Here is a 27,964-nt window from a genome sequence, read left to right as displayed (position 1 = left end):
GCTCCGCTCTAATCTGTATGTGACACTGTAGACCACCAGCTCCTCCTCTCCAGCTCTGCTCTATCTGTATGTGACCTGTAGCCCACAGCGCTCATACTATCCATGCTTGCTCTATCTGTATTGGGACACCTGGTAGACCCACCAGCTCCTCCTCTCCACGCCTCCCTCCTGCTCTATCTGTATGTGACACTGTAGCCCACAGCTCCCCTCTCCACGCTCGCTCTATCGTAGTGGACACTGTAGACCACCAGCTCCTCCCTCCATGCTCTGCTCTATCTGTATGTGACAATGTAGCCCACCAGCTCCTCCTCTCCATGCCTGCTCTATCTGTATGTGAACTGTAGACCACCGCTCCTCCTCTCCACGCTCTGCTCTATCTTGTATGTGACACTGTAACCCACCAGCTCCTCCTCTCCACGCTCTGCTCTATCTGTATGTGACACTGTAGCCCACCAGCTCCTCCTCTCCATGCTCTGCTCTATCTGTATGTGACACTGTAGACCACCAGCTCCTCCTCTCCATGCTCTGCTCTATCTGTATGTGACACTGTAGCCACCAGCTCCTCCTCTCCATGCTCTGCTCTATCTGTATGTGACACTGTAGACCACCAGCTCCTCCTCTCCATGCTCTGCTCTATCTGTATGTGACACTGTAGACCACCAGCTCCTCCTCTCCATGCTCTGCTCTATCTGTATGTGGACACTGTAGCCCACCAGCTCCTCCTCTCCATGCTCTGCTCTATCTGTATGTGACACTGTAGACCACCAGCTCCTCCTCTCCACGCTCTGCTCTATCTGTATGTGACACTGTAGCCCACCAGCTCCTCCTCTCCATGCTCTGCTCTATCTGTATGTGACACTGTAGCCCACCAGCTCCTCCTCTCCATGCTCTGCTCTATCTGTATGTGACACTGTAGACCACCAGCTCCTCCTCTCCATGCTCTGCTCTATCTGTATGTGACACTGTAGACCACCAGCTCCTCCTCTCCACGCTCCGCTCTATCGGCCTCAAGGACTCTGCTCTTTCCTGGTTCTCCTCCTATCTCTCCGACCGCTCCTTTAGTGTATCACTTTCTGGCTCCACCTCATCTTCTCTCCCCTTACAGTCGGGGTTCCTCAGGGATCAGTCCTGGGTCCTCACCTTTTCTCACTTTACACTTTACCCATCGGACAAATCATCAGCAAGTTTGGTTTTCAGTACCATCTCTATGCTGATGATACCCAGCTACATACCTCCTCCCGTGATATCACCCCCGCTCTTCTACAGAACACCAGTAACTGTCTGTCTGCCGTCTCTAATGTTATGTCCTCCCTATTCCTAAAACTCAACCTTGCTAAGACTGAGCTGCTTGTCTTCCCTCCCTCTGCTAACACCGCCCCCCACCTGACATCTCTGTCTGTGGTGCAACCATAACCCCTACACAACAAGCCCGCTGCCTTGGGTATATTTGACTCGGATCTGTCCTTCACTCCTCATATTAAATCTCTTTCACGTTCCTGTAATCTGCATCTAAAAAACATTTCTAAAATCCGTCCCTTCCTTCCTGTCGAATCTGCTAAAACTCTCATTGTCGCTCTTATTCATTCCCGTCTAGACTACTGCAATTCCTTACTAATCGGCCTTCCATCCTCTAAACTCTCCTCTCTCCAGTCCATTCTCAATACAGCGCCAGGCTCATCTCCATGTCCAGCGCGCTATACAGATGCCTCCCCCCTGTGCCAGTCACTACATTGGCTCCCTATTAAACACAGGATTACAATACAAACTCCTCCTGCTCACCCATAAAGCCCTCCACAGTACTGCACCTCCCTATATCTCCTCCCTCATCTCTGTCTACTGCCCGTGCCTTATGCTCCTCTAACAACTTACGATTAACGTCCACCTTAATCCGCACCTCTCACTCCCGTCTCCAGGACTTCACCCGAGCTGCACCAGTTCTATGGAATGCATTACCCAAGACTGTCAGACACAAAGCTTCAAACGTGCCCTCAAAACTCATCTGTTCAAGAAGGCTTACCAGGTTCCCTAATTTTGACTGCTAAACCCCCTAAACCCCCCCCCCCCCCACACACACACCAAGAATTTAAGCACTTAGACCTGTGCATGCAGGCATTGGCTGGTGACAGGTTCACCCACCCTTACTTGCACTGCCTTATTTATAAAGATGGCAGGACCACAAGAACAATGATGCACTTTGCCATTATGTCTCGCACCCCCCTCCTGATAGTGTGTAAGCTCATGCATGCGAGCAGGGACCTCACTCCTCTTGTATGGATAACTATATGTATATCTCTGTAATGTCTGATTTCTGTCTATGTATGTACCCCCAGAATTGTTAAGTGCTGCGGAATCTGTTGGCGCTATATAGATAAAAATTATTATTATAAATTATTCCCTAATCTACAAAGCAGAAATCTGCAACATAAAATTCACAGTATAAAATCTGCAGCAAACACAGTACATGTGAATGTTCCCTTAAAGACAAAGCAGCATGTGCTACATTTAGGCTGGATGTCCCCAAAGTATCCAAAAAACAAAAACTCCAGTATTGCTGCATGGTATAGACCAGTCCCCATATGTATACTGCTTGTAGATGAATGGTGGTCTGCTCATCCTGAATGTGCAGGGTAGGAGGATGGAGATAGTAGGGAGCAGCTTTGTACCTAATGGGCCCCATGTCAGGTGCACCAAACTACCCTTGCTCGCTCAGAGACCTGTCAGGGCAAAAATGCCCTAATGTGGGTGGAGCCATATGCTACACCCAGGGCATGTGACTGTGCCAACATGTGATGTTCTTTTTGGGCCATTTTTTATGTGTATTTTTTTTACAACTTGGCCCCGTGCTACAAGCTGCCGTAACAATCTCCCCGACTATTCCTTTTGGATGGAACCAGTTTGGAGTACAGTAAATGATAGGGTGACCATAGGGCATTGGAGAGGAATTGGACCGGGCAAGTGGTCGCTTTTATTAGGGTGCTTACACCCCGACAGGTCCCTTAGCAAGCAGGGGTAGTTGGTGCACCTGACATAGGGCCTATTAGGGACATAGGTGCTCCCTACTATCTCTATCCTCCTACCCTGCACATTCGGGATGAGCAGACTACCATTGATCTACAAGCAGTATACATATGGTGAGATCGTCATATACTTTAGTACAGGGGCGTGCTAGGGTCCTAAAACATCCGGGGCATGGGCCCTCTGAGTGCCGTCATAAGCGGATAGTAATAATGCCCCCTGCTGAGTCCCCATATAGTAATAAGGCCTCCTGCTGTACCCTCCATATAGTAATAATGCCCCCTGCTGTGTCCCCATATAGTAATAAGGCCTTCTGCTGTACCCTCCATATAGTAATAATGCCCCCTCTGCTGTTAACCCACAATTAACCCCATCACCATCCCCACGCACACTACCCCACCTGACCACCTTCACTAACACACTACCCCACCTGACCTCCTCCACACACTACCCCTCACATACACACTATGCCATTTGACCCCCCCCCACACACACATAGTGCCCCTTATGATAGCTAATGCCCCCACAGTACCTCATATAGTAGCCAATCCCCCCACAGTGCCCCATATAGTAGCCAATCCCCCCACAGTGCCCCATATAGTAGCCAATCCCCCCACAGTGCCCCATATAGTAGCCAATCCCCCCATAGTGCCTGGTATAGTGTCTAATCCCCCCAATAGTGGCCCATATAGTATCCAATACCCCCTTAGTGCCTATATAGTATCCAATACCCCCCATTAGTGCCCCATATACCTCACAGTGCCTCATATAGTAGCCAATCCCCCACAGTGCCCCATATAGTAGCCAATACCCCATAGTGCCTGGTATAGTATCTAATCCACCCATAGCGCCCGGTATAGTATCTAGTGCCCCATATAGTATCCAATACCCCGAATAGTTCCCCATATAGTATCCAATACCCCCCAATAGTGCCCCATATAGTAGCCAATACCCCCATAGTTCCCCATATAGTATCCAATCTCCCCAATAGTGCCCATATAGTAGCCAATACCCCCATATAGTAGCCAATACGCCCCATAGTGCCCCATATAGTATCCAGTACCCACCAATAGTGCCCCATTTAGTAGCCAATACCCCCCAATGGTGCCCCATATAGTATCTAATACCCCCCCATATAGTAGCCAATACGCCTCAATAGTGCCTCATATAGTCACCCAATCCAGACCCTCCCCTCTGTGCAGTGCCCTACTATTGACACCAGCCCGGCCAGCGCACTTCCCCACCAGAAAAAAAACAAAAACAAAACCTCACCTGTCACCCGTTCCCAGCAGCTCCTCTCCCGGCAGCGCGCGGTCTCCTGTGATCTTCCGGTGCAGGCAGCATAGTACAGAGACGCTGCTTGGGTCGCTTGCCCCTGCAGCCTCTATAATTCATGATAGAGGCTGCCTGACATATCCGGCGCAGGTAGTGTCTCTTTACCATGCTGCCGGCACTGGAAGATCACAGGAGACCGCGGGCCGCTGGGAGAGGAGCTGCAGCTGCAGCACTGCCCGTTCCAAAAGTGTTTAGCAGCGGGCGGCCTCCTTATGACAACATGCCCGGACGTGCTCCTCCAATCCAATCAGCTCAGAGCGGGAGCTTGGGGCCGCTGCGGTGGGCCGTGGTGCACGCATCCAATCAACACATGCGCCACGGCCTGTCGCACCGGCCCCACGCTCCCGCTCTGTGCTGATTGGATTGGAGGAGCACGTCCGGGCAGGCAGTAGGTGAGGCGGAGGGGCAGTCGCGGCCATCAAAGAGCCACATCTGGCCTGCAAGACCGGGGCAGCAAAGATCCGTGGCAGAAGCCTCAGTGTTAAACAGAGACTCTATGAGAGGGCTCACACGCTTCCTCTCTCCTCCGCTCTCCGCTCCAAGAATTGACATGTCAACGCCGCTTGCATTGAGGCAGGCGGCGCCCTACAGTTTGGGGTCTACAGTATAGCAGCTTTTTGCCAGTAAATGTATGTTACACCTAATAATAAATCAGAGTGCATTCTAATATATATATATATATATATATATATATATATATATATATATATGTATATATACAGTGCCGGACTGGGTCCCTCCGCCTGCACACTGGCTGTCTGACAGCTGGGCCCCAGACAGTAATACAGTGCTGCTGTCATCACCTGATTAGGCCCCAGCCTCGGCCCCAGCCTCAGACGCAGCAGCACTGTATTACTGTCTGGGGCCCTGCCCAACATTCTGTTTGTGGGGGACCGCGGCCGCCGGATCCACTTGAGGCCGCTCTGCCCCTTTAAATTACCCTCCAATAGGAGCAGACGTGCCGCGCGCAGGCACGTCTGCTAGAGCGTCCTCCTCCCGGTGATGTCACTTCCTGGACACACACCGGCGCGGAGGAACAAGGAGCGGAGGCCAGGAGGCCTGAAGAGGGAAGAAGCCCAGGACGCTGCATGGGACCGGAGCTCCAGGAGGGAGAGAGACTGCTGGGGATCGCTGTGAGAGGTGAGTAGGTTTTTATTATTTTGTTTTTAATTCTACATGGGGAATGCTGCACAGAGGGGCTATGTATTGGGGGATGCTGCACAGAGGGGCTATGTATTGGGGGGATGCTGCACAGAGGGGGCTATGTATTGGGGGATGCTGCACAGAGGGGCGCTATGTATTGGGGATGCTGCACAGAGGGGCTATGTATTGGGGGATGCTGCACAGAGGGGGGCTATGTATTGGGGGATGCTGCACAGAGGGGGCTATGTCTTGTGGGGGCATGCTGCACAGAGGGGCTATGTATGGGGGGGATGCCGCACAGAGGGGCTATGTATTGTGGGGGGATGCTGCACAAAGGGGGGCTGCACAGAGGGGGGCTATGCATTGGGGATGCTGCACAGAGGGGTTATGTATTGGGGGATGCTGCACAGAGGGGCTATGTATTGGGGGATGCTGCACAGAGGGGGCTATGTCTTGTGGGGGCATGCTGCACAGAGGGGCTATGTATTGGGGGGATGCCGCACAGAGGGGCTATGTATTGTGGGGGGATGCTGCACAGAGGGGCTATGTATTGGGGGATGCTGCACAGAGGGGCTATGTATTGGGGGATGCTGCACAGAGGGGCTATGCATTGGGGGATGCTGCACAGAGGGGCTATGTATTGGGGAATGCTGCACAGATGGGGCTATGTATTGGGGGATGCTGCACAGAGGGGCTATGTATTGGGGGATGCTGCACAGAAGGGCTATGTATTGGGGGGATGCTGCACAGAGGGGCTATGTATTGGGGGATGCTGCACAGAGGGGCTATATTTTGGGGGATGCTGCACAGAGGGGCTATGTATTGGGGGATGCTGCACAGAGGGGCTATGTATTGGGGGATGCTGCACAGAGGGGCTATATTTTGGGGGATGCTGCACAGAGGGGCTATGTATTGGGGGATGCTGCACAGAGGGGCTATATTTTGGGGGATGCTGCACAGAGGGGCTATGTATTGGGGGATGCTGCACAGAGGGGCTATGTATTGGGGGGATGCTTCACAGAGGGGCTATGTATGGGGGGATGCTGCACAGAGGGGCTATGTTTTGGGGGGGATGCTGCACAGAGGGGCTATGTATTGGGGGATGCTGCACAGAGGGCTATATTTGGGGGATGCTGCACAGAGGGGGGCTATGTATTGGGGGATGCTGCACAGAGGGGGCTATGTATTGGGGGATGCTGCACAGAGGGGGCTATGTATTGGGTGATGCTGCACAGAGGGGCTATGTATTGTGGGGGATGCTGCACAGAGGGGCTATGTATTGGGGGATGCTGCACAGAGGGGCTATGTATTGTGGGATGCTGCACAGAGGGGGCTATGTATTGTGGGGGGGGTGCTGCACAGAGGGGGCTATATTTTGGGGGATGCTACACAGAGGGGGCTATGTATTGTGGGGGGGGTGCTGCACAGAGGGGCTATGTATTGGGGGATGCTGCACAGAGGGGCTAAGTATTGGGGGATGCTGCACAGAGGGGCTATATTTTGGGGGCTGCTGCACAGAGGGGCTATGTATTGGGGGATGCTGCACAGAGGGGCTATGTATTGTGGGGATGCTGCACAGAGGGACTATGTGTTGGGGGATGCTGCACAGAGGGGGTTATGTATTGGGGGATGCTGCACAGAGAGGGGCTATGTATTGGGGGATGCTGCACAGAGGGGCTATGTACTGGGGGATGCTGCACAGAGGGGCTATGTATTGGGGGATGCTGCACAGAGGGGCTATGTATTGGGGGACGCTGCACAGAGGGGGCTATGTATTGGGGGATGCTGCACAGAGGGGCTATGTATTGGGGGATGCTGCACAGAGGGGGCTATGTATTGGAGGATGCTGCACAGAGAGGGGCTATGTATTGGGGGATGCTGCACAGAGGGGGCTATGTATTGGAGGATTCTGCACAGAGCGGGCTATGTATTGGGGGGGATGCTGCACAGAGGTTGCTATGTATTGGAGGATGCTGCACAGAGGGGCTATGTATTGGGGGATGCTGCACAGTGTGGCTATATTTTGGGGGATGCTGCACAGAGGGGGCTATGTATTGGGGGATGCTGCACAGAGGGGTTATGTATTGTGGGGGATGCTGCACAGAGGGGCTATGTATTGGGGGATGCTGCACAGAGGGGGCTATGTATTGGGGGATGCTGCACAGAGGGGGCTATGTATTGGGGGATGCTGCACAGAGGGGCTATGTATTGGGGGATGCTGCACAGAGGGGCTCTATTTTGGGGAATGCTGCACAGAGGGGGCTATGTATTGGGGGATGCTGCACAGAGGGGCTATGTATTGGAGGATGCTGCACAGAGGGGGGCTATGTATTGGGGATGCTGCACAGAGGGGTTATGTATTGGGGGATGCTGCACAGAGGGGCTATGTATTGGGGGATGCTGCGCAGAGGGGCTATGTATTGGGGGGATGCTGCACAGAGGGGGCTATGTATTCTGATCTCCCATACAGCATCCAGTGTACAATACACCTAAGATCCTCCAACTATAACAGCTGGAGACACTACAACTCCCAACATTTACTGACAGTCTACAGCTCTTAGAATATGTTGGGATTTGTAGTACAGTGAATAGACAATCCTATGATAACAACTGGCGCTGTAGAGATTTATCGCTGGACCTTCAGGATCCTCTACATAGCAATTATTTTTAAAGGGTCTTCCTCTCAGAAACTACAACTCTCATTATACCCTGAGAGATTTAGTGTAGGGTATTCTGAGAGTTCTAGTTCGACTGAAAACATGTTATTCATTAGGAAGTTGTCACAGATACTGATGAATCAAGGAAAGGGTCGGGTAAGCATGTCCTGTCTCACTGGATTTTTATTGGTGGGCCCCAAGGATCATTTCCTCTGGTGGGCCCCAGGTACCCCAGTCCGACACTGTATATATATATATATATGTTTATTTATTTTTATTTAAAGGAGTACTCCAGTCATCATGCAAAAAATAAAATTTATTCTTAGAACGTATCTAGCAGACAATACACAGAACCCTGCTGACATGGTCATTTTTGTAATTACATATCAATAAATAGTTGTACCATGCCGGGTTTGTTACAGCGCGCTCTCCTCCAGTGCTTTCCTCCATTTGCGGCAAATCCGGAGCTCCATGCTGCCTCACACACGGAGAGTGACCGGCACAGTTCTTTACCGCTCACAGCTCGGCCGCTATGGAGGATGGCCGGGCTGCTGTGCACTGCGGGGGTCCATAGCTGTGCTGCTTGACAACGTCCCGGCTCTACAAGCAGATGGGGAAGCCTGTCATGGAATCCTCCCCCCCACCCCTGCCGTGCGAGTGGTGGGGGGAGGATTCCACTACAGGCTTCCCCATCTGCCCGTATAGCCGGGACAATGTACAGCAGTCGTTGTGCCTTCCCTTCCATAGGCCATCCTCAGAACATTGTGCAAGAGCAGCGGTGGCCCCGTTCATCCATAGGGCACCTCCCCCTTGACAAACCCGAGCGACATGTCAGCGGTGCTGTATGATGGGGGATTACACTCCAGGCTTCCCTGTCTGCCTGTAGAGCCCGTAGAGGGACAATGTCCAGCGGCACCCCTCTTGTATGTCAGCATCTCAGTGGCTGTGTAATGGGGGGGGGGATATCACGTCAGGCTTCCCTGCCACCCCCTCTGTGACTCTCCAGCTGTTAAATTCTTTATTTAGAGAAACAGCAGGGAAACACAACAACACTCCAGTGCGCCAGTACACATAGCAAGTTGCGCACCAAAATAACACAGGAGCAGCTGTGTACAACTCCCATTATGCCTTGGTGACATTACATGACGGGAGTTGTAGTGATGCAACTTGGAGAGCTCCAGATTGCAGAACTACAACTCTCATCTTGTACTGTCACCACAACATGAGGATGGGCTTGTAGTTATGCAACCAGGAGAGCTTCAAGTTGGAAAACTACAACTCCCATAAAGTGTTGTCCCCACACCATGATCATGGGAGTTGTAGTTCTACAACCTAGAGCATTCCTGGTTGCATAATTACAACTCCCATCTTGTACCATCACCACAACATGAGGATGGGGCTTGTAGTTATGCAACCAGGAGAGCTTCAGGTTGCAGAACTACAAATCCCATACTGTACCATATATATTATAATTATTTTTTATTATTTGACCTTAGAGATCATACTGTAGGCCCTGATCCAGTGATAGCATTGTCACATATTACTGCACATCTGGATAAATTCTTAGGCCAGGCCCATGGCTTATGTGTGCTATGTGATTTCTCCCTCTACCTTATAGGAGTATATTCCTTCCTATGTCCGCAGAGGTGCTGGAGATCACATAACACACACAGTGCATGAGCCCGGCCATAGACCACAGCCACCACCCAGCAGTTATCATGGCCCAACTAAGCCCCGCCCCCTGCATGGAACATGGCAAAATGGCAGTTGGAAATGGCTGAACATGGGGAATAAGTAACAGGGTGTAAGGTATTTATAGCTCCCCATTCTACACATCTCCTCCCATCACCACTGTCTCCTATGGGGGTGGGGGGGGGGGCACCTATGTGATCATGTGACCAGGGAGGAGTATCTACAGGTACAGATACTCCTGGACAGGACACCCCACTATGTACACAACCCCATCTCTATACAAACATCCCACAGTGTATCCTATCTGCTATACCCTGCTATACTGGATGGGGAATTCTCACTCACATGTTCCTCGTAGACAACAGGAAAGTCCGTATCCTCCACGAACTGGTCCTCCTCGCTGTAGATGATCTTCAGCTCTTCCTCCATGACTATAAGTCTTCTCCTGTCGTCAATCTCTCACAAATCGCCTATGTGTGTGAGAAAATAAAAGATTACATGGAGAAAACTGATTAAAAATAGAAAATAACAAAAAATACCAGGAGCCAATGGATATGCATACTTACAGTCCAACTACTAATAAAGCTCTGAAGGGTCCAGTTTGTAAACAAATGACATCATGATTTTCAATAATCTTTATTTAAACATCTTGATACAAACACTTGTACTACCCATACAATGAACAGTCGGCCATTGGCAGGAATTAGGGTGAATAAAATCTTGGTCTATGCGCTCGGCTGTAGTATTTTCTTATGATTTATACTGATATTTGATAATGTTGCTCAAAAAATAAAAAAAATACATTTGATAAAAGGTTGCATTCCCTTCCTATAAGAATAGTTTTTCCCATATAATTACTATTTTATTCATAGTTTTATATAAGGGTAATAAGTGATTATTATTACATATCTGCCGCTTCTTTCCCGCCTGCTCTGCCTGTGTAGGGTTCAGGTCTCTTTTGGGGTTTAGTGTTTATGTTCATCTTGACTATTGTGCACAGTTTGCCATAGGCGGCCATTATAACAAATATGTGTATGGAGAAGTCCAGTCTCCTACACTCAATACACTTCAGCCTGTGACAATATGGGGCATTGCATCTGGTTACAGGGGGCATAGCTAACTACTATTGTTATTGTATATGGCGACAGAGAGCCTCTCTAGCTACATAGGGCATTGTTTCTGGCTTCAGGGGCCACTGTATCTGGGTATAGGGGCCATAATGTATATGGTTAAAGGAGACATTGGGCGACATGTATCATTACAAAAATGCATATTTTTCGGCGGAAATGGGCGATTTGCGAATATTTTATTTGCAAAACGGCCACTTGCGAATAAAATATTTGCAAATCGCCCCTTTCCACCGGGTACGCCGGGGGGCGGGGAGGGGGGTGTGGAGGGGGCAGAACTGGGGGCGCGGTTTATCATTTTTAACACTAAAAGATACGCCGAAAACCTACTTCACCTTTCAGGTGGCGTAAGTTTTCGGCTGTGCGCACCAACGCGCACGGGATTTATGGAGAGGCGGTCCACCTCTACATAAATCTCCGTAGCGCCGGAGATGCGGGGACATTTATAAGTCCGGCGTAAAAAACGCTGGACTTAATAAATGTCCCCAATTGTGTTTTGTTATGGGGGGCGTATCTAGTGGTAAGGGTCATTCCAACTGGGGCACATTGTATCTGGCTATAGCAGACATGGAATTTGATCCAGGTAGTATATCTAGTAACAAGGGATATTGTATCTGGTTATAGGGGCATTGTATCTAGTTATAGGGGTATTGTATCTGGTTATAGGGGTATTGTATCTGGTTATAGGGGCATTGTATCTGGTTATAGGGGCATTGTATCTGGTTATAGGGGCATTGTATCTGGTTATAGGGGTATTGTATCTGGTTATAGGGGTATTGTATCTGGTTATAGGGGTATTGTATCTGGTTATAGGGGCATTGTATCTGGTTATATGGGTATTGTATCTGGTTATAGAGGTATTGTATCTGGTTATAGAGGTATTGTATCTAGTTATAGGGGCATTGTATCTGGTTATAGGGGCATTGTATCTGGTTATAGGGGCATTGTATCTGGTTATAGGGGTATTGTATCTGGTTATATGGGTATTGTATCTGGTTATAGAGTTATTGTATCTGGTTATAGAGGTATTGTATCTAGTTATAGGGGCATTGTATCTGGTTATAGGGGCATTGTATCTGGTTATAGGGGTATTGTATCTGGTTATAGGGGTATTGTATCTGGTTATAGGGGCATTGTATCTGGTTATAGGGGCATTGTATCTGGTTATAGGGGTATTGTATCTGGTTATAGGGGCATTGTATCTGGTTATAGGGGTATTGTATCTGGGGAAGGGGCATTACTAATGGCTACAGGGCTCCATATTAATGGGGAAGGGGCATTACTAATGGCTACAGGGGTCCATATTACTGGGGAAGGGGCATTACTAATGGCTACAGGGGTCCATATTACTGGGGAAGGGGCATTACTAATGGCTACAGGGGTCCATATTACTGGGGAAGGGGCATTACTAATGGCTACAGGGGGCACTGTTACTGGGGAAGGGGCATTACTAATGGCTACAGGGCTCCATATTACTGGGGAAGGGGCATTACTAATGGCTACAGGGGGCACTGTTACTGGGGGAGGGGCATTACTAATGGCTACAGGGGGCACTGTTACTGGGGGAGGGGCCTTACTAATGGCTACAGGGGACACTAATATTTGAGAAGGAAGCATAATAACTGGGACATACAGGTCAGTCACATTGTTATTGAGGGATCTGATCTGGAAAGGAGCTGCTGACAGAGCCTATGGCTGCAGTGGGATCTTAGTCCTTGGGGTCTCATTGAGTAAATCATATCACTTGGGGGTACTCTTCTTCCTTCTCTAATACCTGACCCTCTGCATCTCTTTCCTTCTGCCTAAATTCCTTTTTCCTTTTGTCTATTCCTATTTTAAGGATTCTCCTTAAGTGTTAGCGTCATCTCAAACTATACAGTCTGTAGCTGTATTTCAGTTTTTCTCCAAGATCTTAAGCATTCGATATAAGTATTCAGCAGGACTCGCTTAGATGATTCTATACTGAAGTTCTAGTATTTTCTTAAAGGGGTTGTCCAGCAAAAATCTTTTTCTTTCATATCAACTGGTGTCAGAAAGTTATATAGATTTGTAATTTACCTCTATCAAAAAATCTCAAGTCTTCTCATACTTAGCTGATACTTAGCTGATACTTAACTCATTAGCTGCTGTATGTCCTGCAGGAAATGTTTTATTTTCAGACTGAGGCAGTGCTCTCTGCTGACATCTCTGGCCGAGACAGGAACTGTCCAGTGCAGGAGAGGTTTTCTATGGGGATTCATAGAAACCGAGAGAGAGAGTTCCTGTCTTGGCCAGAGAGGACAGCAGAGAGCATTGTGTCAGCCTGAAAATAAAACACCAATTCCTGCAGGACATACAGCAACTAATAAGTATGGGAAGACTTGAGATTTTTTAAAAGAAGTAAATTACAAATCTGTATAACTTTATGACATCAGTTGATTTTCGCAGGATAACCCCTTTAAAACCTTTAGAGATTGTGCCACACAATTCTGCCTGTAAACAGGCCCACTTATATACGTGTATAGCACAGTTCTATTGCTCACCTAGGCCCACCTAGATGGTTGTATGGCCTGACTCTAATATTCCCATAGGCCCACCCAGATGATCACAGAGCACAGCTCCAACAATCACCTAGGCCGAACTAGAGGGCTAAATAGCACAGTTCCCACTTTCATCTCGGCAATCATAGATAGTTATAGTTACTGTTTCAGTGTTAACCTAGGCCTACTTACATGATTATATAAGTCAGCTCCAATATTTGCCCAGTCCCACCCAGGTGAACATATAGCACAGCTCCAACAATCACCTAGACCCCTTCAGATAATTCTAAACCACCCTTAGTACCCATTTACACAGAAAGATTATCTGCCAGATTATCTGCTAAAGATTTGAAGCCAAAGCCAGGAATGGATTTGAAAAAAGGAGAAATCTCAGGCTTTCCTTTATGACCTGATCTCTGTTTATAGTCTGTTTCTGGCTTTGGCTTCAAATCTTTGTCAGATAATCTGTCAGATAATCTTTCTGTGTAAATGGACCCCTGCAATGTTCAGCCAAGCCCACCCAGGGTACTACTCCTCCCCTGGACCATTTCTTTCCCTAATATTGCCCTCTTAAGGGGGGGAGCTCCCTGCAATACCTTTTTTCCCACCAGAATAGACACAATTTCTTCCCAATATTTTCTCAGTTGGGCACATGCCCAGAAGAAATGTAACGTATATAATCTGTCTTCACCTTGTAGTGTTTGGATTTTAATAATACCGTCACTCTGTGCAACCTCAGAGTCTTTTATCCTTTTGTCAGCATGTTTCAATTGAAAATAAGTGCAGATCGGTCAGGGTCCGGCTGCTGAGAACCCAAGGGGCTGGCACCAGACCAAAATGATAGTTACACTTTAAGACTACCCTCCATGAATAAATCCATTACTGTATAACCTTTCTCCTTACGGAATCCCTGATTTGATAGTTTTAGAAACTCTGGAAAATTTTTAAACTTCTGGAATTCTAAACTTCCATGAATCCTGCAAATTCTTTTTGTTTGTGAGTAAGGAGACCTAACCAATCCTTCGCATTCCATATTATTCTTACTCCACCTCATTTTAATTTGACAAATAATTTTTTTCTCCTTCTTCCTTAGAAAAAGTTTTTATCTATTCTGAATCTTTGTGGCTAGGCTACTTGACACTCTAAGGGTGCCCTTACACATAGGTTTTTTTGGGCGTCAATGTGACGCATAGCATTTTTGCCTTTCAGTGTGAAAGTCTTTGAGACTTTGGCCGTTATTCGGGTCTGCATTTTCCCCCGAAGTTTGTATTCAGGTCAAGATGTTGACTTATCAGCAGCTAAGTGCTACTTTACCCACTGATTGGCTGAAACCAGCTCTCAGGGTATGCTGGGAGTTGTAGTCTCTGAGAGAACAACACTTTAATAAATCAGTGTGTGCAGAGTCTCCTAGTGGCTGCAATCTGTGGGTGACAAGCATCAGCCCTGAAGGTCCAGCAATACATCTGTCTACAGCGGTAGTTATCAGAGGATTGTACTACTGTACTACAACTCCCAGCATATCCTGAGGGCTGCAGACTGTCAGTACATGCTGGGAGTTGTAGTGCCTGCAACAGTTGTAGTTGGGTCCTATACACTGGATGCTTTGTGGCATATAAGAATACATAGATCTGTGGGGGCTCAGTGTAGGGAAGTGACCCCAGAACATCACTAATAGGGTAGGGGTAGATGTTTTTGTTCTTTCCCCTATTAGTGCTGTTCTGGGGTCTCTCCTCTACACTGAGCCCCCACAGATCTATGTATTCTTATATGCCACAAAGCATCCAGTGTATGATGCACCTAGGACCCAACTACAACAGCTACAGGCACTACAACTCCCAGCATTTACTTACAGTCTGCAGCCCTCAGGATATATGCTGGGAGTTGTAGTACTTGCAGCTCTTGTAGTTGGGTCCTAGTTTAAAAGTTTGCGCTAGTGTACTGTAGTGACCGCGGGGCTGTGTCAGTACACTACTGCAAACCAGTGGTGTAGCTATAGGGGGTCGCATCGGTCACCAGGGGTAGAATCTGGGGAGGCAGGGGGAGCAGCTGGGGAGCAGGGTTAACAGCTGTGGGGCAGAGGGAGCAGCTGGGGGGCAGGGGGAGCAGCTGAGGTGGCACGGGGAGTAGATGGGGGCAGGAGGAGCAGCTGGGATGAAAGGGGCAGGGGGAACAGCTGGGGGGCAGTGGCAGAAGATGGGGGAAGGGGGAGCAACTGTGGGGCAGAGGGATCAGCTGGGGTAAGGGGGAGCAGCTGGGGTGGCAGAGGGAGAAGATGGGGGGCAGGGGGAGCAGCTAGGGTGGCAGGGGGAGTAGATGGGACAGGAGGAGCAGCTGGGGTGACAGGGGCAGCAGCTGGAGTGGCAGTGGTAGTAGATGGGGGCAGAAGGAGCAGCTTGGGTGACAGGCAGGGGGAGCAGATTGGGGCAGCTGGGGTGACAGGGAGAAGATGGGGGCAGCTGGGGTGGCAGAGGAGAAGATGGAGTGGCAGGGGGAGAAGATGGGGGGCAGGGGAGCAGCTGGGGTGGCAGGGGGAGAAGATGGGGGCAGGGGGAGCACAGACAGCCTCTATCACAGGCCAGAAGCTCACAGCTACAGCCTCACGGTACCCGAACTTCTCTCCTGCTTGAGAATTTCGGGACCGCAGGGCTGCAGCTGTGAGCTTCCGACCTGTGATAGATCCTGGGCCTATGGCGGCAGGGGTTCTAAATATTTTTTTAATAAAAAAAACATTTGCTTCCCTGCGGGTGCCGCCTCCCGCAAAGCGCCGCCCTAGGCACCGAACCATGGGTGCCTAGTGGCAAATACGGCCCTGTATGTACACAGTGACCCCAGCAGCAGAATAGTGAGTGCTGCTCTGGAGTATAATACAGGATGTAACTCAGAATCAGTACAGGATAAGTAATGTAATTTATGTACACAGTGACCCCACCAGCAGAATAGTGAGTGCTGGCATGGAGTATAATACAGGATGTAACTCAGAATCAGTACAGGATAAGTAATGTAATGTATATACACAGCGACCCCATTAGCAGAATAGTGAGTGCAGCTCTGCAGTATAATACAGGATGTAACTCAGGATCAGTACAGGATCAGTAATGTAATGTATGTACACAGTGACCCCACCAGCAGAATAGTGAGTGCAGCTCTGGAGTATAATACAGGATGTAACTCAGGATCAGTACAGGATAAGTAATGTATGTACATAGTGACCCACCAGCAGAATAGTGAGTGCAGCTCTGCAGTATAATACAGGATGTAACTCAGTTTCTCCAATTATTTTTTCTATATTATATATATTTAATCTGTGCAATGCTAAATAGGGATAAAAGAAGTTCTATGCAGTCTTCTAGCTGTATAGCACATCTGGAGTAATACTACTGTAGTGTAGGACCATGCTGGGACATCTCATTACTCATGTATAAATAATGAGCGGCTTCCACACAACCTCGGATGTAACAGACCCAGAAATGTTATTAACGGATTAAAATCAATCAGGGCACATTTTCGTCTGTGGAAGGGGAACGCACGCCGAGGGCCGGTGGGCCACCAGCCAATATCTTCCATGCCTTGCAGAATCACTAAGTCACATAACATAAAGCAGGAGACATAACACAGCTTGGGAAACATTTCAAGTATTACATGTCATAGAAAGCTATGCTGTGACCTTGTCTGAGCAACAACATTCAAGGACTAGTCTTCTGATATTAGAGAAGGTGTCTAAGGGAACCCAATGCGGTCCCCACTAGGACAGGTTCATGTCATTGCAGCCCTCTACACTGGGACAGGATCATCCCCCCTGACTTATTTCTTAATGTTAATACAGATGAGACATCCAGAACAGTCTCCTACTATTCATATAAAGAGTGGTCCTGACTCTAACTTCTCATATCTTCCTTTATTTGGCTTACAGCTCTAAATTTTCTGCAACAATAAAATTCTTATCATCTGCGGCCACCACTAGGGGGCACTAACTGAAGACACATCATGACTGATAATAATAGTGATCATACATTTGTATACAGTGAGCTCACAAACCTACAATCTTACGGTTGGGGTCTATTCACATAGATACAGTCATATGAGACAATAGTGAGTGCAGCTCTGCAGTATAATACAGGATGTAACTGTGATCAATTGTTGCATTTTTGGTAATATTTTTAAATTTTAATGTAATAAAATGCACAAATGTGAACAGAGAGCGATAGTTTTAGTGGCTGGAGGATAGTGATCCTGCAGAGTCCTGAGAGGTGAGTAAGACCTGATTTCAGCACCAGCTCCCCGGACAGCTCCAAGTGCTGAATCCCTATAGAGAAGCAGAGTAGCAGAGATTTATAACTACAGGCTCATCGGGAAGTACTACAAGGCTCAGCATACCTTCTGCCAGGAAATATCAGGTCGCTCCCTGGTCCTAAAAGGATTTATCCTCTTCCCATAGTGAATCCTGGTGCCATCTATACCCCAGGAAAGGGATGAGCACACACCCGGCTGTCCACATAATGGAGAACCTGACCCATCAGACCAGTCACCTTCTTCTATTGCTCCATGTTCAGTTCTCCATTACAGACACTACTGGGGTGGACAGGGACTACTGGGGTATGACTGGTCTGCAGGGCCTCATACATCTCATGTGTGATCTGACTCCTTTCCACCATAGCCAGCAGGAATAATTTTTGTTTACAGGATGTAACTCAGGATTAGTACAGGATCAGTAATGTCATTTATGTACACAGTGACCCCACCAGCAGAATAGAGAGTGCAGCTCTGGGGTATGATACAGGATGCAACTCAAGATGAGTATAGGATCAGTTATGTAATGTATGTACACAGCATAGGACTGCCCCGGTATGAGGCCACCGTAACGTGGTGGGGTAGTTTACACCATTTTCAAGTGGTAACCAAGAGCCTCATTATTTTTGTGGAAGTTTTTTTGGCAGTTGGGGGGGGGGGGCTGCTTTTAACTATTTCCATGTTTGTAGTGGGTCTGTATCTTGCCATTGCGGTGAGCTGTTGCATTTTTCTATGTTTTTGTGTGTTATGTACACAGTGACCCCATCAGCAGAATAGTGAGTGCAGCTCTGGGGTATAATACAGGATATAACTCGGGATCAGTACAGGATAAGTAATTTAATGTAAATACACGGTGACCTCACCAGCAGAATAGTGAGTGCAGCTCTGCAGTATAAAGCCATGTTCACACCCTGTAACAAACTAGCTGTTCCCTGACCCGGTCGGTCTCTAAAAAAAAGATCTTTGGCGCCGCAGCGTTCTGATGCAGGCGCATCCATGTGCGCCCGCATCAGAACTCCCCACAGCACACAATGAAACTTCGGCCGGGGCCGCTCGCTTCATTTAGTGAACTGATATGGCTGAATAGTGGCCGCAGAAAACTGACATGTCAGTTCTTTGCAGCGCTGCAGGGTATCCCAGCTGAATCGTATACTATGGGGGAGATTTATGAAAGGATGTAAATATACACCTGGTGTAAACCGTCCACAGCAGCCAATCACAGCTCCTCTTCTATTTTACCAGTGCTGAAAGCTGAGCTGTGATTGGTTGCTGTGGGCAGTTTACACCAGGTGTATATTTACACCCTTTCATAAATCTCCCCCTATGTGTATATGCTCCAGCCGAGATCCCATAGAAGAAAAGGCAACGTATGTTTCCGTACAAAGTATGGCCGTTGTTGCCGATTTCAACAACTGCCGTACTTTTACGGAAACATCCTTTGTGTGAACATAGCTTAATACAGGACGTAACTCAGGATCAGTACAGGATAAGTAATGCATGTACACAGTGACCTCACCAGCAGAATAGTAAGTGCAGCTCTGGAATATAATACAGGATGTAGCTCAGGATCTGTACAGGATCAGTAATGTGAAATGCGAAAAATCATTAATTCGTTCGAATTTAAACAATAAACGTTCAGTGTAATTGCAGGCAACGATCGAAAAATCATTTGTATGTCGTTAATCGTTGATTTAGATCTAAACCTAAAATTATCGTTAATTGTTCGCTAATCGTTCGCTGTAATTCCACGTTCGTTCGCTCAAGTTCCGCATTTTTTCACTAATCATTCACTGTAATTGTACATTGTTCATTGTTTTTCTGGGATCAGAAGGAATAAACGATCATAGTAACGATCGCAATAACGTGTGGTGAAAAATTTCAGGTTAACGATAAACATATATCTCGTTTGCGATCGTTAATTGTTAATCTTTAAAAATCGCTCAGTGTACACCTCTAGGATGAGATGTGACAAGTTCAATGAAGCTGCAGGATCAATACTCCCAATCCTCGTCTTTAATAAGTAATGGTGCGGGGGTGCCTGGAAAGATGCCCCTAGGCGACTGCCCACATGGCCACCGCTCCAGCACGGGCTCACCGGGAAATAAAGGATCCGGTTTTATCTTCTATATCTAATTGTGTAAAATAAAATCTGTGCAGTGTCTCCTTGGTGAAAACGATTCAGCTCATTTACATCTCACCTTGTTTCCAGGCTGAAAATAACCCAAAAAAGAAGGTGAAAATATACAGGATATGAATGAGGGCACCCAGCTTTCCCAGAACCCTGCAGCCCAGGGATTGTATAGTCATTGTAGGAGTCTGGGAAAGCTGGGCGACAAAGCATGAAGGAGCTGTAGTCAGAGCCGGCGTCAGCACAGGGCTTACCTGGGCAAGTGCCGGGTCCCAAAGCATCTCTAGGGGCCCAGAGAGGGAGAGGGGCCCGGTTTTCTGATGTTCGGCCCGCTCACTGCAGTCCAGGGTGTGCACTGAACATCAGAAGACACAGGAGACGGAGCAGGACCTGCACAGAGAGAGAAAAGGGTGAAGGACCTGATCACATGACCTTAAGGTCCTCAACCTCTCAGTGTGGAGAGCAGCCCGACAGAGAGGAAGAGGGAGAAGACTGAGCTGTAACTGCTGTGTGTCAGTGTCCGAGTGTGTCAGTCAGTCGATCAGTATCTAGGTCAATAATGTATGTTTGTATATGTTAGTGGTGTCTCACGTTATTGTGCATAGTGTGTAAATGAGGGGCCCGCTGAGGCTTGGTCGCCCAAGAGCCCACAAAAACCTGGAGCCAGCCCTGGCTGTAGTAATACTCTCTCACATCCTGCTGTCCCAGATCAGACACTAATCCTATGTATTACTGGGAGATATGGTGCGTTTACACAGGCAGATAAATCTGACAGGTTTTGGATTTGAAAAGAGGAGAAATCTCAGTCTCTCCTTTGTGACCTGTTCCCTGTTTATAGTCTGTTCCTGGTTTTGGCTTCAAAAATCTGTCAGATAACTCTGTCTGTGTAAACACACCGATAGATAGATAGATAGATAGATAGATAGATAGATAGATAGATAGATTCTGGGAGATATATAGGTAAACATAGAATAACATCCACCTGCTCCAGCAGGGCCGGACTGGGACTTAAAATCAGCCCTGGCACTCAAACCTCAGCAGCCCACATACCATATCCTTCCTTATAAATTAGAGATAGCATTGTACTATACATGCTGTAGCGAATTCTACTCACTACTCACTACTTCCTTAAATATTGAACCCTACCATCAACACATAAAAAAGAAAAAATCTTTTGTGCATATTTATGTATTTCAGCAGCACCAAATCCGCAATAGATTAGGTATGTACGGGAATCTGTGAGGTCCATACTAGGTACAGAGCTGTAGAAAGGTGCGGGGGAGATACAGTATCAGTGACAGGACTTTTAGTCCAGTGTAAACTTTAATAATCATCCTTTTTCTTTACCAGCTGAAGTGTCACAGAGGAGGAGCCTTCCTGCTCTGACTGATTTACATACATGGCGGTGCTGCGGCTGTCACTGTGACACTTCAGCTGGTAATAAAAAGGATGATTATAAAAGGAGTGCTTATAGTGCAATTACATCCAGTGACTTACAGGAGGCGTCTTCTCTGCATGAATTGCAAGTGACGTTTTTGCTAAAGTTGTTCTCTTTTTCTTGCTCGCCTATCATGAAGACTTCTCCGGCCGTGACTCCCCTCTGTAGGATCTACCAGACAAACATTTTAGGATCCTTGTTCCAGCATCATACCCAAGTGTATTGCTTCACAAAGTAACCTTTGCCAAAGTGTCTGGGGCCTCCCTAACAAAAGGGCCAATGCCCCACTCACACCTTGGACGTGACCCTATTATTAAAAAATTGTGTTTGTTAATACCCAATAAAATAATAAATTTAACATGAAGATGAAGGTGACACTATTAAAAATACACTCCAGGTCACCAATATATGAAGTGTATGGCTATGGCGGCCCACACAGGCCCTGCCTATACTGTAGTAGCTGCAGACTACTATCCATAGAACAATACTGATGACCGGATGATATATTAAAAGCTGCATAGCCCCTCAACTAGTGTCACTTTGCAAAGAGGCAGCTTATTTCCAGGGAAGTGAATGGAGCTGAGTTCTAATACAATAACACACACAACCTGAGGTCAGGGTGGCGCTGTTTTTGGAAGAAAACAACCATGTTTTTCTAATTCTGGATTATCCTTTTAAATTCTGTAGTGATGATTATGACCATAAAGTCACTACATGTGTGCGCAAACAGCCATTTTAATATCAAGTTTAATTGAACATAATAAACTGTTATGGACCTTTTAGGACTTTATGAGCAGCTACTGTATGGTCGCATTCACACGTCCGTGTTCTGTGCAGAACACGGATGTGAAATGCCTGTAACGGACTCTCCCCCCGCCCGGACAGCATCTGTGATAAGATGCTGGGAGCGGGGGAACTGTACAGATATGCTGTAATGAAGCAGCCGTGCGGCTTTGTCATTACAGTGCGGCGCATATCTGTACAGTTCCCCCGCTCCCAGCATCTTATCACAGATGCTGTCCGGGCGGGGGAGAGTCCGTTACAGGCATTCCACATTCATGTTCCGTGCAGAACACGGAACGTGTGAATGCGGCTTATGGCTCAAAAAAGTGTGTGTGAACATAGCCTGACAGACAAAAGTCCAGCACCTCGTTCTGGTGTATTAGAATTCACAGCTTCATAACAGATCCATAATGTAAGACACCCTTGTTACCAACAACTGCATCATGTGATGGTGATGGCGTCTTGTATCAGGGAGTTACAATAAAGATGTGAATATAATTACATAGGAAGAAAGTGCTGGACTTTTGTCTATGGAATCCTACATATATTTACAGTCACATTTAAAGGGGTAGTCTGGCGGTAAACAATTATTCACAGAATAACACACATTACAAAGTTATACAACTTTGTAATGTATGTTATGTCTGTGAATGGCCCATTTTCCCGTGTCCCACCACCCCCACCTGTGTACCCGGAAGTGTGGTGCGCTATACATACCTGTCACGTGCCGACTCGTCTCCGATCTTCAGTCAGCGATGTCGTCTTCGGACGGCCGGGCCGAATCCCTCCGACCGTCCTGAGTGCCGGCCGCCCTCTTCAGTGTCACCAGATGCTCAGCCGCGATTGGCTGAGCATAACTGTGCTCAGCCATTCGCGGCTGAGCATCTGATGACTGAAGATCGGAGACGAGTCGGCACGTGACAGGTATGTATAGCGCACCACACTTCCGGGTACACAGGTGGGGGTGGTGGGACACGGGGAAGGGGGCCATTCACAGACATAACATACATTACAAAGTTGTAAAACTTTGTAATGTGTGTTATTCTGTGAATAATTGTTTACCGCCGCACTACCCCTTTAACTACAGATTATTACAGATTATTCCAGTGGTGTAAACACCCAGCACACACTGTGCATACATACATATATATATATATACATACGTACTTACACATGTAGCCGGCATTAAACAGATTGTGCTGACGCTACAGTTCAGGTATGGTCACATGTCAGCGCAATGTGTCTAACACTGGCAGCATACACTTTCTGTAGCGCTGTGTACTGCCGATACCCTGGGATGGGCACACTACAACCAACCCATGGCATCCCTGTCACACAATGGAGACTATAAAATAGGACAGCATCTCCTTCATACAAAAAATGTGTTTTCATATTCTGCCATATTGCATATACAAAAAATATGTAATACTGTATGTGCAATATGTCAGAATAAGAAGGCACAATTTTATTATACACATGCATATCATATATGAGAACATTCTATACAAACATAAAATTATATACACATATGCCTACTGCACATACATGCATACAATATATCATAAGCATACTACAGAAGCATGTATACACTATAAACTGTACATACAAATACACAAACACACTATACATATATTGATACATCATAAACATACTACAGAGGCATGTATACACTATTCACACATCTACACACACACACACACTATACATATATTCATACATCATAAACATACTACAGAGGCATGTATACACTATATACTGTACACACATATACATACATCATAAACATACTAGAGGCATGCATACACTATATACTGTACACACATATACATACATCATAAGCATACTAGAGGCATGCATACACTATATACTGTACACACATATACATACATCATAACATACTAGAGGCATGCATACACTATATACTGTACACACATATACTGTGTACATTACACACTTGAACACACTCCATATAGTAACACACTTACACATACACATACAATCACTTACTTCTCATCACTAAGCTCCTTAGTTCTCTGGTCCTGGCAGGTCCTCCTCCCTCACAGCCAGCATGGTTCTCCCCTGCCCCTCCGACTGCAGAGCAGGAAGGAGATGATGAAATCACTGTGAGGGGGAGGGAGACTTGGTTGCCTCCTCACACAGCCCAGCAGGGGGCAGATGACAGGCCCGGGCCCCCCTCTGACTGACACCTCAGTCAGCAGCCTCTCAGTGCTGCAGCGTGGGGCAACTTCTTCTCCTCTCTCCTCCAGGAAGCTGATCCCCTGCAGGAAATGACGTCAGATGTGAGAGAGGAAGTTGAAGCAGACGGCCTGTGCGGCACGGTAGAGCCTAGAATGTATCCTCTCCTTTGAGTTTCTCACTGTAGAGGATACATTCTAGCATCTTCAGTAGTGAAAATGCTAGAATGTATCCTCTCCTTTGAGGCTCTCACTGTAGGGGATACATTCTAGCATCTTCAGTACTGAAATGGCTAGAATGTATCCTCTCCTCTGAGTGTATCCTCTCCTCTGAGTGTCTCACTGTAGGGGATACATTCTAGCATCTTCAGTACTGAAATGGCTAGAATGTATCCTCTCCTCTGAATATATCCTCTCCTTTGAGTTTCTGCAGGGGATACATTCTATCATGTTTAGTATTGAAATGTCTAAAATATATACCCTCTCAGAGGAGAGGATACATTCTAGGCACTATAATGAATCCCCTATAGTGAGACACTCAGAGAAGAGGATACATTCTAGCCATTTCAGTACTGAAGATGCTAGAATGTTTCCCCTACAGTGAGAACCTCAAAGGAGAGGATATACTCAGAGGAGAGGATACATTCTAGCCATTTTAGTACTGAACATGCTAGAATGTTTCCCCTACAGTGAGAGCCTCAAAGGAGAGGATACATTCTAGCATGTTCAGTAGTGAAAATGCTAGAATGTATCCCCTACAGTGAGAAACTCAGAGGAGAGGATATACTCAGAGAAGAGGATACATTCTAGCCATTTCAGTACTGAAGATGCTAGAATGTATCCCCTACAGTGAGAGCCTCAAAGGAGAGGATATACTCAGAGGAGAGGATACATTCTAGCCATTTTAGTACTGAACATGCTAGAATGTTTCCCCTACAGTGAGAGCCTCAAAGGAGAGGATACATTCTAGCATGTTCAGTAGTGAAAATGCTAGAATGTATCCCCTACAGTGAGAAACTCAGAGGAGAGGATATACTCAGAGGAGAGGATACATTCTAGCCATTTCAGTACTGAAGATGCTAGAATGTATCCCCTGCAGTGAGAAACTCAAAGGAGAGGATATAGTCAGAGGAGAAGGATACATTCTAGGCATTTCAGTACTGAACATGCTAAATGTATCCCCTGCAGTGAGAAACTCAGAAAAGAGGATACACTCAGAGGAGAGGATACATTCTAGCATGTTCAGTACTGAAGTGTCTAGAATGTATCCTCTCCTCTGAGTTTCTCACTGCAGGGTATGCATCCTAGCATGTTTAGGGCTATGTTCACACATAGTATTTCGGTCATTCTTTCTTCGACCAAAACCGAGTGCTGTGTTTTATGTGTGAACATAGCCTAGTAATGTAAAGTCCATCGAGTATCCTCTCCTCTGAGAGGGCATACATTCTAGAATGTTTAGTACTGAAATGTCTGGAGTGTATCCTCTCCTCTGAGAGGGCATCTCCACCAGGTGTACCCTCTCCTCTGAGAGGGCATCTCCACTAGGTGTATCCTCTCCTCTGAGAGGGCATACATTCTAGCAAGTGCAGTTTTGAAAGGTCTAGACCACAGGTGTCAGACTTCATCCCTCGGCTGTTACAGACTACATTTCCCATCATGCCTTACTTGTCCAGACATGGTGGGAATTGTAGTTCTGCAACTGCTGGAGGGCCTGAGTTTGACATCTCTGGTCTAGAATGTTCTCTTTTCTAACTGCAGGGTATACAGTCTAGTATGTATCCTCTCCTCTGAGCGTATCCTCTCTTCTGAGCTTCTCCCTGAGCGGGTCATATTACACAGCATGATTAAGAGGTGAAAACGAGCGGCGATGTTTTAGGTCAGTGCTCGCTTCCCCTTTGTTCCCTGCACATTTTCTGTGTTATTACACACACAGACAGTGACTGGGGGAACTGCGGGCAGCTGCGGGAGGGGCAGCCCAAAAAATCCTTAGATTGTTCAAGCTGCCCATTGTAGACAGCAGCACTATCGTGATCTGGATTACTCGACCAGTTTGAAGACCACAATCAGCTGATAACATGGATTATTACACCAAATGATTATCAGACGTAACGGCCAGGAAACCTTTGGTGTAATACACCATTGTCTGTACAAGGAACAGGACTGGTGTGTGGGGTCTGTATACAGGGGAGAGGACTGGTGTGTGTGGGGTCTGTATACAGGGGAGAGGACTGGTGTGTGTGGGGTCTGTATACAGGGGAGAGGACTGGTGTGTGTGGGGTCTGTATACAGGGGGAGAGGACTGGTGTGTGTGGTCTGTCTACAGGGGGAGAGGACTGGTGTGTGTGTGGTCTGTATACAGGGGGGAGAGGACTGGTGTGTGGGGTCTGTATACAGGGGGGGAGAGGACCGGTGTGGGGGGGGGGGGGGTCTGTATACAGGACTGGTGTGTGGGAGGGGCTGTATACAGGGGGAGAGGACTGGTGTGTGGGGTCTGTATACAGGGGGAGAGGACTGGTGTGTGGGGTCTTTATACAGGGGGAGAGGACTGGTGTGTGTGTTCTGCATACAGGGGGAGAGGACTGGTGTGTGGGGTCTGCATACAGGGGGAGAGGACTGGTGTGTGGGGTCTGCATACAGGGGGCGAGGACGGGTGTGTGGGGTCTGCATACAGGGGGAGAGGACTGGTGTGTGGTCTGTATACAGGGGAGAGGACTGGTGTGTGGGGTCTGCATACAGGGGGAGAGGACTGGTGTGTGGTCTGTATACAGGGGAGAGGACTGGTGTGTGGGGTCTGTATACAGGGGAGAGGACGGGTGTGTGGGGTCTGTATACAGGGGAGAGGACTGGTGTGTGGGGTCTGTATACAGGGGAGAGGACTGGTGTGTGGGGTCTGTATACAGGGGAGAGGACTGGTGTGTGTGGTCTGTATACAGGGGAGAGGACTGGTGTGTGGGGTCTGTATACAGGGGAGAAGACTGGTGTGTGTGGGGTCTGTATACAGGGGAGAGGACTGGTGTGTGGGGTCTGTATACAGGGGGAGAGGACTGGTGTGTGGGGGTCTTTATACAGGGGAGAGGACTGGTGTGTGGGGTCTGTATACAGGGGAGAGGACTGGTGTGTGTAGTCTGTATACAGGGGGAGAGGACTGGTGTGTGGGGTCTGTATACAAGGGGAGAGGACTGGTGTGTGTGGGGTCTGTATACAGGGGAGAGGACTGGTGTGTGTGGGGTCTGTATACAGGGGGAAAGGACTGGTGTGTGGGGTCTGTATACAGGGAGAGGACTGGTGTGTAGGGTCTGTATACAGGGGGAGAGGACTGGTGTGTGTGGGGGGTGTATACAGGGGGAGAGGACTGGTGTGTGTGTGGGGTCTGTATACAGGGGGAGAGGACTGGTGTGTGTGGGGTCTTTATAGAGGGGGAGAGGACTGGTGTGTGGGGTCTGTATACAGGGAAGAGGACTGGTGTGTGTGGGGTCTGTATACAGGGGAGAGGACTGGTGTGTGTGGGGTCTGTACACAGGGGGAGAGGACTGGTGTGTAGGGTCTGTATACAGGGGGAGAGGACTGGTGTGGGGGCGGGCTGTATACAGGGAAGAGGACTGGTGTGTAGGGTCTGTATACAGGGGGAGAGGACTGGTGTGTGTG

At 47.7% G+C, this 27,964-nt stretch overlaps 1 long non-coding RNA gene across 2 annotated transcripts; it reads right to left on the bottom strand.

The window, feature by feature from the left end:
- Positions 1–10,077: 10,077 nt before the first annotated feature.
- LOC138775679 (uncharacterized) lies at positions 10,078–24,443 on the bottom strand. Of its 2 annotated transcripts, XR_011360608.1 has the most exons (4): positions 24,132–24,443; positions 21,401–21,512; positions 20,158–20,293; positions 10,078–10,312 (listed from the first exon to the last, which is right to left on the bottom strand). It is a non-coding gene; the product is annotated as an uncharacterized lncRNA (long non-coding RNA). The 2 variants fall into 2 exon arrangements; XR_011360609.1 differs by lacking the exon at positions 20,158–20,293 and having other exon boundaries at positions 10,080–10,312.
- Positions 24,444–27,964: the final 3,521 nt, after the last annotated feature.

The sequence above is a fragment of the Dendropsophus ebraccatus genome, unplaced genomic scaffold, assembly GCF_027789765.1.
Source record: "Dendropsophus ebraccatus isolate aDenEbr1 unplaced genomic scaffold, aDenEbr1.pat pat_scaffold_1872_ctg1, whole genome shotgun sequence".
Taxonomy (NCBI): Eukaryota; Metazoa; Chordata; class Amphibia; order Anura; family Hylidae; genus Dendropsophus; species Dendropsophus ebraccatus.
Note: the sequence above shows the minus strand (reverse complement) of the source record. Positions and strands in the feature narration are given on the sequence as shown.